This window comes from Canis aureus, chromosome 15 (genome assembly GCF_053574225.1).
Source record: "Canis aureus isolate CA01 chromosome 15, VMU_Caureus_v.1.0, whole genome shotgun sequence".
Classification (NCBI taxonomy): domain Eukaryota; kingdom Metazoa; phylum Chordata; class Mammalia; order Carnivora; family Canidae; genus Canis; species Canis aureus.
In genome coordinates, this window is record NC_135625.1 from 44,211,106 (window position 1) to 44,224,344 (window position 13,239).

Here is a 13,239-nt window from a genome sequence, read left to right on the forward strand (position 1 = left end):
CGATGTGGGGCTTGATCCCAGGACTCCAGGATCACAACCTAAGCCGAAGGCAGACACTCAACCGCTGAGCCGCCCAGGGGTCCCTATTTTATTTTATTTAAAGATTTTATTTATTTACTTGAGAAAGAGTGAGAGTGAGAGAGGGAAAGGGAGAAGCAGACTCACTGCTGAGCAGGGAGCCCAATGCTGGGCTTCATCCCAGGGCCCTGAGATTGTGACCCGAGCTGCAGGTGGATCTTCACAGACTGAGTCACTCAGTCACCCCAGATTCTTTCCCAATTTGTGTGCTACTGCTGTCCAGCATTTCATTCTCTTTTTTTTTTAACCCATCAAATTAGACATTTTTATTTTATACGATAATACCTGCTTTAGGTACATACATACCTTCACACTTCATCATTTCTTTATTTCTTCCTGCATCTCATACTTTGCCTCCTGCAGTAGATTTTCATTTTTGTTTTTCTTTCCCCCCTAAAGTTCTTGTAGAAGTTCCTTCAGTGAAGACGAACTGGAAATAAACTTGCAATTTTTGTTTATCTAAAAAAGGTCTTTATTTCAGCTTTATTCCAGAAACCTAGTTGTTCTGAGTTCATATGTCGAGGTCCCGACTTTGTTCTCGGTAATTCTCAGACAGTGTTTGGCAGTCCTCTGGCTCTGTTGTGGAGGGTGAGCAGTGTGTGGTCTCATCACTGTGCTGCGGAGATGATCTTGTTTCACCAGCTGCTCTAACGTGGTGACCTTGCGTCCAGTTTGTCCAGTAAGGCCCTGCTTACGTCTGTTGTTTGAAGATAATGACGAAGAATGCCCTTTTCGACTCTAAATGTATGTCCCAGTTTAGACAATAACTAATAGGGTTATCATTTTCATTCATGCCACTTGGTACATGACACCTTCTTTACTTGCTTATCTCTTTCTGCCTTATCTCTTACCTCCTAATCTATCCTCAAATTCACTTCCACCTACTTCTAATCTGCCGTTTTATTCACCCACCAAGCCTTTAGCATCAACGATTACATTTAAAAAATCTATTTGGTTCTTTTAAAAAAAAATTCTTGGCTCCTTATTGGCTCTATGTTTTGTTGGTTTCTCCTTGCTCATTTTGGTCCCTCTTCTATTTTTATTTTTAAAAAGATTTTATTTATTTATTCATGAGAGATGCACAGGGAGAGGCAGACACACAGGCAGAGGGAGAAGCAGGTTCCCTGCGGGGAGCCTGTGTGGGACTCCATCCTAGGACCCCAGGATCATGTCCTAAGCAAAAGGCTCAACCTCTGAGCCACCCAGGCGTCCCCAGCAGGGTGTATTTTGAATACCAGATTGAAGCCTAACCTGGAAGGTCTGAGTCAGCTTACCCATCTCAGCCTCCTTCTCATCTCCATGTTCCCATTTGATGCTGTGGAGCCACAGCCACAAACCCTTAGGTGTTTGTTCTAACTGAATTAGGCACGTGAGCTTTGGAGCCCAGATGGCTGGAGTTAGAGTCCTGACTCAGCCATTGATCTGCTCTGAGACTCCTGACTAGATTCGAATTCCTAAGCATCAAATATGTAATAGATGCTAGTCTGTGACCCTTGTCATATTAAATAATTTAGAATACCTAGGATGATGTGAAACATTTTTAAAGACAAAAATGATCTTGGGAAGTTACTAGTGACTTTCCAAGAAATTTTTATTGCGGAAAATTTCAAACAGATTCAAAAGCAGAACTGTATAATAAATCCTCATGTTCTCTCCACCCAGTTTACCAGTCTTATTTTACCTACCTCCCAGCTCAACCTTTTTTCTTTGTTTCCAGAAGCATTTCAAAACAAATCATAGATATCAGATTATATAGCCCATAAATACTACAGTATGCAAGTAAACCTTTTTTTCTTAAAGACTTTATTTACTTGTCCATTTTGACACAGAGAGAGAGGGGCAGAGACACAGGCAGAGGGAGAAGCAGACTCCACGCAGGGAGCGGGAGGTGGGACTCGACCCCAGATCTCCAGGATCACACCCTGGGCTGCAGGCGGCGCCAAACCGCTGTGCCACCAGGGCTGCCCGCAAGTAAACCTTTTTAAAATTACATCTACCAATCCTTTTTTTTGTCCCACTCCCTCCTTATTAGATTAGGAAACTTTACAGGGTTAGTGATTTGCCCAAGGCCATATCATTGGTGATAGAACTAGAGCTAGAACTTCAGTTCTCCCAGTACTAAATCCTGTGTTCTTTCCCCATAACATATTGATTGCCTCTGAAAATTATCTACTTACTAGTTAAAAAGAAAAAAAAATGCAATTAGATTATCTATCCACCTCGTATCAGAATCACTTGGGACATATTAAAAATGCAAATTCCTGACCCCCCAGTCCCAGAAGATATAGTTCCTTAGGACTGAAATGCAGCTCAGTGGTTTGCTGGAGCCAATTTATACTGGATCTTTAGAACCAACTATTACATTTTAAGGGGTTTTATAAACCAGTTACTAAAGATCATTAAAAATTAAATTATATAAGCTTGCAATCAAGTGAATTATATTAAAAACACAGGTAATAAATACTCAAAACTCATTGTTTTCTATAGACTTTGCTACACGTTCCCATTATCTATGCTTTTGAGGTTATGTCCATTGTGTATCTGTCTGGTGCAAATACTGTGTAATGGTGTGCCACAGACATCTCTCCTCAACTGCACATTCAGCAGTAGCTTGAAATTAGCCATGTAGGACATTTCTACCAAGGAAATTGGCAAATTTCATTCAGCAACCAGAATGTCTTTTTATTTAGTGTTTTATTTAGTGTCTAGACTTTAGAAAGTACTGGAGTGGGGTCCCTGGGTGGCTCAGTGGTTGAGCATCTGCTTTTGGTTCAGGTCGTGATCCTGGGGTCTTGGGACTGAGTCTTGAGTCAGGCTCCTCGTAGGGAGCCTGCTTCTCCCTCTGCCTGTGTCTCCCTCTCTCTCTGTGTCTCTCATGAATAAATAAATAAAATCTTTAAAAAAAAAATAGAAAGTGCTGGAGAAAATGTTAATGCAGATTAAATTTAAGTGTGTCATGTCTATAGCCATTGATGGTACAAAATATGAGGAAATATTTAAAAACTGTTATAAAATTCAGCAAAGACATCTTTCACATTATTAATAAATGATATTTCACTTCTGTTTTATTCATTCACATAAATGGAAATATTAACATTCATGTCACTTGTTCATCAACTGCAATCATGGGCAGGCCATAGATAGAGTTTGGCAAAAATCAAAGCACTCTTGAAGAATGAATTAGATTATGAAATTAGCAAAAACAACATTTAAATACATTGAATGTATTATTATCTGTAAATTATGTACTACGCATCTACTTTATCGGCAAAATATATCATGATGTATGCATAAAATGACTACACTGTTTTGTTTTTTGGTGTTTTGGAGAGCTGGTTGTTAAACACGTTTAGCACACCTCTGAAACATAAGAATCTGCATTTAAAGGAATAGCTCATGTATTCTATGTCTACTAAACTTGGAGAACCAACATTTTAGCCATTGAACATAAAAGGTCAGGATCATTTAATTCATTTCCAAAAGTTCTTCCTGATTCTTAACTGAATGCAAGATACAAAATGTGTTCTTTCAAATACAAAGGCCTATTTAAACTTTTTAAAAATTAATTAAAAATCGTTTTATAGAAGTATAATTAACATCCAATGAACAACACATATGGAATGTGCAATTTGCTAAGTTTTGACATTACTAAGTTTTGACAAAACTATTACTATAATCAAAATTGTGAAAATATCACCCCCATTTTCTCATGTCCTTATAATTCTCCTCTCTATACCTTTCTGCCCTCCCCATACTCAAGCAACCACCAGTCTTCTTCCTGGCACTGCAGATTAGTTTGCATTTTCTAGAATTATAAATTAAATTGTACAATATGTACTTTTCTTTGTTCTGGCTTTTTTCACTTGGCATAACTGTTTTGAGATTTATCTGTGTTGTTGAGTGAATCGTTCATTCATCTTTATTCTGAGTAGTATTCTGTTGTATGGATATACCACATCTTTTTCTTTCTTTCCTTTTTTTTTAAGAAATAGGAATGAATTTTTTTTATAAACTGAGAGTAGGGAAAAATCATAATTTTTATTCATTCAACTCTTGGTAGACATTTGGGTCGTTTCTGGCTTTTGCCCATTACAAATAATGCTGCTATGAATATTTGTGTATTAATCTTTGTTTGGGCAGGCACTTCCTTTTCTTTTTTTTTCTTTTTCCTTTTCTAATACACAAGTGGATTTGACATTTTATTTATTTTTATTTTTTAAGAGAGGAAGAGAGCATGCACGAGTGGGGAGAGGGGTAGAAAAGCTCAAGCAGACTCTCCACTGACTGCAGAGCCAACTTTGGGGCTCAGTCTCACAACCCTGAGATCATGACCTGAGCTGAAATCAAAAGTCAGATGTTTAACTGACTGAGCCATCCAGGTGCCCCACACTTCCCTTTCTTCTGGGTAAGTACCTAAGAATGCAATGGTTGTATTGTGTGGGTATTACGTGTGTAACTTTTAAAGAAATTGCCTATTTTCTTTGTTTTCTGTTTTCTGAAGTGTCAGAGGCCATTTTTTTTTTCCTTGTTTGATGGTGAAAAAATATGAGTGGTTCTGACATTGGGTCAAGATTTTTATGTGAGCACTCCAAGTGAGCCAGTAATGCAACACAGCTCAGATTACATTCTTTAAATAATTACTTAGCCTTTAGTAAGTGGGAATGGGAAGAAACTAGCGTATAGTAATGAACTTTGTATTGTGTTAGAGTTATTTGATTTATGTCATTGGTTGTTGATAAATTTTTTTAAATTTATTTTCCATTTTTGTATAGTTCTTGTTTGCACTTCTGTTTCCTTTTGTGATTTTTCTGAGCCAGAGAATATCTTAGGAGGTGTATTAAAAGGTTTAACATTTTAGATAAAGAACTTATTCACTTCATTATACGTTATGCCATATATTATTTGATTTCAGGAAATCAGCTGAAGGCAAGTAGTTACTATTTAACATGTATACATTAATAAAATATTCAACAGAGATAAATGCATGTGTGTCTGTGTGTGCACAGGTGTGCATGGTGTTCATTTTCCCATTCCAGAATGTTGTCTATTTCAAAACTAGTGAGAACAATTACATTTTACTCAGGCTAACTAGGCTATGGTTCTGATTTATTCTGGTGATAAGTTTGTCTCCTCTTATGGATTGTTACTGCCTGGCTGGCTCCTTGATTTATCTGTCTCTGAGTGGTCCCTTTGGAGAAAGACAATCTAAAAACTAAGACTAGGTACGTTATTATTATACCAGTAGACTTTACAAACCCCCACATCTAAAATGGCAGGGTCATAGTTGACGTTCAGTGCAGCATAACTAGAAATTCAGAACTGCATCAGGCTTCTGCGAGGCAGTGACCACAGAGAGCCCTGACTAGGAAGCACTTGCCTGTGTAAGTGTGGCAGCTTCTTAATCACCTCAAAATGAGGTGTTATTTCCCATTTTTTCCCAGAGTGGGTTGGTTGGTGGTAGGCTTGGAAGAGGATGAGCCTTGCCTGTGATGATGCTAGCTCCAGCCGTAGAGAGACTCAGGAAATTGGCTCTAGCAGCCTCTTCCTTCCCCAGAGAAAGAGGAGACATGTACAAATCATCCAAGAGTTAATGGACAAATGTCCACTGCTCTTTTGATGAAATTCAACTCCAATGTGCTATTGTCAAATTACTTGTTTTCTTAATTTACCTGGGATCACTGTATGACTTAAAAAAAAAAAAAAAGAATAGAACTGCACATACAACAATAAGCAATATTCCCCCTCATTCCTGGGCATTGTTCTCCAGCACATAGCAGAATTTATATACAGTAAATGTCTTCAAAAAGCTCTTTATCAGCGAGGGAGTGGTTTATCTCTCTCTGCCCAATCAAGATAAAAGCTCTATCTGGAGGGAAGCACTGTTTATAAATCCTGGGACTGGTAGTCTTCTAAGATGCTAGTAAAAAAATTAGGAACAAGAAGTATCTGTTCTGTGACAAGGAGAAGGAACAAAAAGGCTCCTTATTTTGTTAGGTAAACATTTTCAGGCTGACTCCATTTGTTGGCTCAATGAGGTGTGAATACGTCAATGATGTTGATTATTACCTCCGAATACAAAACGTGGTATCATGTGACTAAAGAATAAAGCAAATGATTGAAGAAGCAGGTCCATGAGTTCAAATCTTGTTTAACTTTCCACTGCAGCACTTTCTCACACTTGCTGATAACTCTAATCAGTTATTATTTAGGACATTAGGAGAACACATGGAGCATAGCAGAGGAGCACTGGACTCAGAGTCAGGTGGGCTAGATCCCAATTCTGGACTTGCCATGTTCTCAGAGGGGAGTACTGAGGAGAGACGTGGTTCCCTACTTTTCCACCACATAGAATCTATTTTATTATTTTTGCCCTGTTTATGACATTTTGAGAGATTCTGTTAGTTTCCTAGACATGAGCCAGGGGTGTGTCATGGGGAAAAGAAGATGGTCTGGGTGTGAATCCTGGACCCTGGCTTAGGAGCGATATGACCTTGGGAAAACCATATAACCTTTGTAAGTTTCAGGTTCTTCATAGGGTGTGGCCAGCATATATTTATAGCTCAGAGCAGTGCCTGGAGATTGATAAAAAACAATATCTTAATAGTAGTAACGTTGTTGTTACTGTTGTCATTACTTGAACTAACCAGACAGAAGAGCTGGTCCTCCTGAATTGACTAACGATCCTGCATGCAGTATCCAAAGGCATCCAGCAGACGTTGGTCTGAGTGATGTTGCTGCACCTTCAAGAGGGTGTGAGAGTGGACAACAGAAATTTGGGCTCAGAGATGGTACAATTTTTCAGGGGTAGATATCTAAGCTAAATTTTGCTGGAATTGTTGTCAAGGTGGGAATAGGATTCAGTTAGGGAATGGTATTGCAAATGGAGTAAGTGAAACCGAGAAAAGAAACCCACATATAACCAAAGCAAGAAGAGATCAGCTTGGATAGACAGGCTTCAGAGCAGAGGTTGTTCACAGAAAAGGACTTCAGTCTCCAGAAAACCAAGACCAACCCTTAATACTGCCTGTAAGAGGGAAGTGCTAAGGGGACAGGGTGCAGCTGATGGTAGGCAGATGCCTGCAGCAGACACAGGCTGAGGGCAGCAAGACCAATGGTACCCCCTGCTGCACACTGGGACTGCGGACCCTAAATATGATGAGGCCGTGTTTACTGGGGACAGACTCGGTATTAAACAGGGCTGGCTCTGCGGACCAAAGGTTTTGAGATCCTATAACAAAAATGATTTTTCTATTTTAGTCACATCATTTTTTAAAATTTCATCTCTGATCCATCCCTGTTTGAACCAAACATTCACCATTATTGAACGAATATAATAAATTTGCCTTATTGCTTGAATTACTGATATGGTTGTAATGCTAAAACCAATCAGGACAAGTGAACATGTAGGCATTTATGCACTGCTCATAGTTTCTGGCTATTGTTTTCTAGGGCAAGATTGACAATATGCTGGATACTCTGTGCACAGTGACAGGGTCACCATTCACATCCCAGAAAGTTCTAGAAGGTCATCGACTGCAAAATGACTTGGGTCCATTGTAAAATGTTGGTGCAACTGCACAGAGTTTATATGATTCTAGCAGAAAACAGATTTAGTTAGTTGATGCCATCCCATTATGAGTAAATAGGTCTTTTCTGTTCGGTTTTTGAAATCATTACCATGGCTTATATACAGCTATAGTGACTTCTTAACAAACCTAGTAGTGCTATAGGACTTATGCTCGTGACCGTCAGCGGCCTCTTGAAGCTCTTTGGCTCCTAAGACACCTGCTGGTTCTCCTGTCCTTGTCACCCTTCCTTCCCAGTTTTCTTTATAGAACATCCTGTCTTGGCACATTAATTCTAATGTTTCCCTAAATTGTGCTCTGGACATCTTCCTTCATTTTATGTACTTTCACTAGTTGTTCTTTTCATTTTCATGTAGATGATTATATTTTGTGTGTGGAAGATTCCCTATTCTATTATCTCTGGTCTTAGCCTCTCCTGAATTCTAGATCGCTGTTACTGATTGATAGCCAGACCTCTCTTCTGGGATATCCCACAGATGCCATAAGCTTGGCCGTTTTTCACACTGATTTTCCCGTTGGCTTAAACCAACCATAATTCATCCTCACATCCCAGAGCAGCGGGTATATTGACCTCCCTTTAGGGCCTCACTCAGGACTTCTCAGACGTGGGCTTTGAATAATTAGAGTTCTTCCAGTAGGCAGGAGAGCCTGTTGATTAGGTAACTAACAGTATCTGCTCACATATACACATTCCCATCTCACTAAAATTTATATGATAAATGTCTTATCTGGCATTGAAAGTCCCCCATAATCTAGACTCAGGCCACTTTTAGACTTTTACGTTTCTCCCTAAATGTCCCTTATGCTCTGACCATTGTGGGCCACCAATTTCAGGACACGTGCAGTGCTTTCCCATCTCTGCTTCACTGGTCAGGCATTACTTCTTGGGTAGTCTCTTATTTTCTCTGCCCATCAAAATCCCACTTATCTTTAAAGATCTATTTGAAAAGCTACTTCTAACATAAAGCCATCTGTGGGTACCTCAGGGGTCTCTCTCGTTTTCCCTCCTTCAAATTCCTATAATATTGTGTTTGGTCTTTCCTACTAGATATTGGGTTCTTTGAGGTTAAGGACTATGCTTAATCACTTTTGTAGTTTCCATGGTTCCTGGCACACACTAACTGCCTAACTTACTGTTATTGGAGGAGTAATGACTTGATAAAACCATTTTCTGGCTGTGTTTACAATAAAGCCACACATGTCTCATATAGCAAGGGAAGTGACAGTGGTATCATCTGGTTTGAAGACAAAGTGTGCCCTTAGATGCACATGTATGTGGTCATAGAAAATGAGTCCCATGTGCCCAGGTTTTAGATACATATGAGAAAAAAAAGAAAAGGAAATACTCTTGTTTTTGAGGTTGGTACAGCTTGTCTTCCACATCATCATTGCCACTTTTCTATGTCTTTTTCACTTTTGATGGGTATTCTACTTGTTGATTCTCCTTTAGGCATTTCTTATGTCTGGACCTATTGATTTAACTCTACTTTGCCCTTCCTGTGGCCAGGCCATATTCCTGTTCAGAATTAATATTTCACACAGTAACTCTGCTGCGCTAATATCCTTGAGTACATCTTTATACACCCTATTTCTACTGTCTGCAATAGAGATTCTTACAACAGTGTGTATTGTTGAAACATGTGCTCTTATTAATGGGATGTATTGTCCCCATGTGTGTTTGAAGCAGTGAAAGGGCACATAGTGAGGCCTGGAAGTAGGACAGGACTGTGCAGATTCTGACTTAAATGATAAATGGTCTATTTTTAAAAAAGATTTTATTTTTTTTAAGTAATATGTACACCCAAGTGTGAGGCTCGAACTTACTACCCTGACCTGAGGTCAAGAGTTGCATATTCCACTGAATGAGCCAGCCGGGTGCCCCATAAATAATCTTTTTTTTTTTTTTAATTTAAAGGTGCTAATAATGCTTGGAAAGAAACACAATAATAATTGAAAGTAATCTATCCATCAGGGTTGAAAAAAGAAGCTGTAGTGAAAGCCACAGAAATCTGAGTCGTCCAAGGGACATGTTGGGGGTATTCCTGGTTTTCAAAAAGAAGGGCCTGCATGAGCTTGATCTGCACATGGGTGATAGTGCAACTACTGTAGGAATAAAGGACTTGGTTTTGAGCTGCTCCATATTTAGATATCTGGATTTTGTCAGGTGGATGTAGACCAGATATGGCTGACTTTCTGGTGCTTCCCTGTTTGTGTTTCTCTGCAGTTCCCCTTGTAACTCTTTGGTTTTCTTCTAGAGATAGGGGAGTGGCAATGCTGGGTGCACAGAAGGAGCATGGAAAAGCCAACCTGGGAAGCACCTGGTGCATTAGCCAGCTTTCCTGGGAGATCTGTTACACTGTGGACAGCATCACCCCGAGAACTGCCCTGCTTGTCTGCCATTTGGAGGAGGCAGCTTGGTAGGGGTGCCTTGAGGAGAGCTGGTCTTTTTCCAGCTCTGCTCCTGCATAGACCCTGAGGATAATGGAGCATGTGAGATTGAAAATATTATCAACCAACTCATTGATTTTGATGTGTATCTAAGATGTGAGTGTTAAACATGCAAAAGAAATGAAAATCATCTCTTATTCAGTCAACAGATTTTAATTGAACTCTACTGTTTGAGTAACTGGGTTTCTGGAATGAGGTCTTCAACACGTATGTTATGTTTGTTTTTCCTAGAAAAACCAAATTTGCCTTTTTGGGTCACACATTATTTATTTTACTCATTTTAAATGAAAATGTATTTGGAAATATATTGCATATTTTCAAGGTTTCTGAAGTAGACTCTAGAATATAATTAGATCCTGTCTCAATGACTCACCACTCACAGTAGTGCCATCTGGCCAGTCTTTAGGCTTTGAGTACAACACACCTTTCCCATCTAATGAGCTACCTCTGACTACAGCACATTTGCTGTGATCTAAGAAATCAGATAACCCTGACTATTAGAGCTATTTAAAATAAGAGTCAACATGGCTTCAGGGACGACCTGAGAGCTTCTCTTAGAAAGCAAAGTAGTTGAGTTTTATTTTTTTTTAATTTTTATTTATTTAAAATATTTTATTTATTTATTCATGAGAGACACAGGCAGAGGGAGAAGCAGGCTCCATGCAGGGAGCCCAGTGTGGGACTCGATCCCAGGTCTCCAGGATCAGGCCCTAGGCTGAAGGCAGCACTAAACTGCTGAGCCACCCACGCTGCCCCTAGTAGTTGAGTTTTAATGAATAAGCTTTACAACTGCTCTTTCAGCTGCTGGTTGGCTCTGGGTCAAGATTCTCAAGGATCCTGGTGAGGTTAAGTCTGACTTTGAACTGTGAAATATTTTTGTACTTAAAATTTAGTATTTATGCAGCATATATTTTAAACAGAGGACATATTATTATGTATATATTTTGCATTTTATAAATGTAAAAGTTTGACATCTTATATATTATTTTAGAATATATTTTTATATGGACTAGTTTTTCCCTCAAGGGGATAAATCAGCCTAGCATCACAATCTTACTTATTTACAGAACTTTCTACACATTTCTGTATTGCTACCACATTACTGGCATGATATGAAGGTGGAAGTGCCTTTGTATGCTTGGAAATTCCAATAATATATTCTGAGTCCTAAATCGTTATGCTATGAATATGTGTACATAAGAACACAGCAACTAAAAGTTAAAATCCATATAGAAAACTTTTTAAAAAAAGATTTTATTTATCGATTTTACAGAGAGAGAGAGCGAATGAGCGAGAGAAAGCACAAGCAGGGAGAGAGGCAGGCAGAAGGAGAGGGAGAGGCAGGTTCCCCACTGAGCAGGGAGCCTGATGCAGGGCTCAATCTCAGGACCCTGGGATCATGACCCGAACCAAAGACAGATGCTTAACTCACTGAGCCACCCAGGCATCCCTAGGAAACTTCTTTTAATTTAGTCTTAAAAATTGTTTTTTAATATCTAGGTTTGTCATCCAACCTATTTATTCTGGTCTTTCATTCTTTGAAGTCTACAAGAACCCATCTTTCTACTAGTAACACTGTAGGTTCTGCAAGGTGTCATTTCAGAACGGAAGCTGCGGAGGCAAGTTGGTAGGCCCAAAGTTCGGCCTTTCCCTCATTCATCACTGTTTCTGCTAATGATGAAGACTAAGGATGACTGACCCTGCTTCATAGCAGTGGTCTCCAAAAGGATAATACAAATCGTATCTACTACATAATAATTAAAATAATGCTTATTTTTCTAGTACCTCCAGAAAAAATGTATTCTTTTATTTTTTAAAGATTTATATATTTATTTGACAGAGAGAGAGCATGCAAGGGGGGAGGGGCAGATGGAGAAGGAGAATCCCAAGCAGACTCCCCTCTGAGTACAGACCCTGATTCAGGGCTCCACCCCATGATCCTGAGACCACCACCTTGTCCAAAGTCAAGAGCTGGACACCCAACTGACTGAGCCACCCAGGTGCCCCCAAAGAAATGTATCTTTCTCATATTTTATTGCTTTTTCAACTACTTTATTTTTTTATGTACTAATTATTGTCAAAATGTACCTATAAGCACCAAAACTTAGCTAGCCTTGGCTTTATGACTTTTGATATATAGACATATACTGATACATATTAATATGTACACTGTTGTGCTGATATATTTGGGAAACCTAAAGGAGATGTAATTAATCCTGAAGTGATTTCTTTTTTTCTAGATGACAAGAATAGAGATGGTTGCAGCCATGGGGTTGCCTCTTCCACCCTCCCCAAGCCAGTCCATGCGAACTTAGAATCTGAATCCATGAGCGTCCAGCATAGCAGCCCTTACTCAAGTCCTTGGTCCATTTTCCAAACCAGATTCCCCCCTTAAGCCCGATTACATAGAAATTCTGGGGACGTCACTGAGCAGAGATATGGAAGAAAAGGAGGAAAGAAAATCGATGCTTTAATAATCCACCTATCAATCCGTGAAGGTGTGGGAATGTTTTCATAACATCTGGAAAAGCTCTAAAGGGGTTACTTGATTACCTAGAGTGCTTGATTCAGCAGGGTCTGATCTTTACACAACTCACCACTAACTGAAACCTCCATGTGGCAACTCCATCTACACAATGGGGATTGGCTTATGATTTGCCTCACTCAGTCGCTGTGAGATAATGTATGGAGGAGGCTTGGTCAGTGACTTGTACCTATGTATAGATGCTAAGTTCACTATTTATTTATGAATTCCATAACCTTGCAGCATTTTGGGGGCAGTAACAGAACAGGCACTGTCTTTTTCACTTATTTGATAAACACCTGCTTCTTCCCTCTTTCTGAAATCCCAGTTGAATTACTGTGGGGGCCTTATGTCCTAAGGTGGATGAATTCAATCACAGGGATGGGGTGGGTACAGAGCCACCTGAGTCCCAGGGCAGCATGGGATGAAAGAAGGTTGAACCCAGTGTGTCAGGGAGTCCTGGTAGGAAGCAAGGCTTGCTTCACGGATGCTTCCTGCAGGTCAGTAAGTGCTCGCTGGTTGCATGAGGACCGCCTATTGCCTCCAGGACTACTACCCTGTGCCCACACAGAGTCTGGTGCCTGGAAACCTCCACATGGGGGC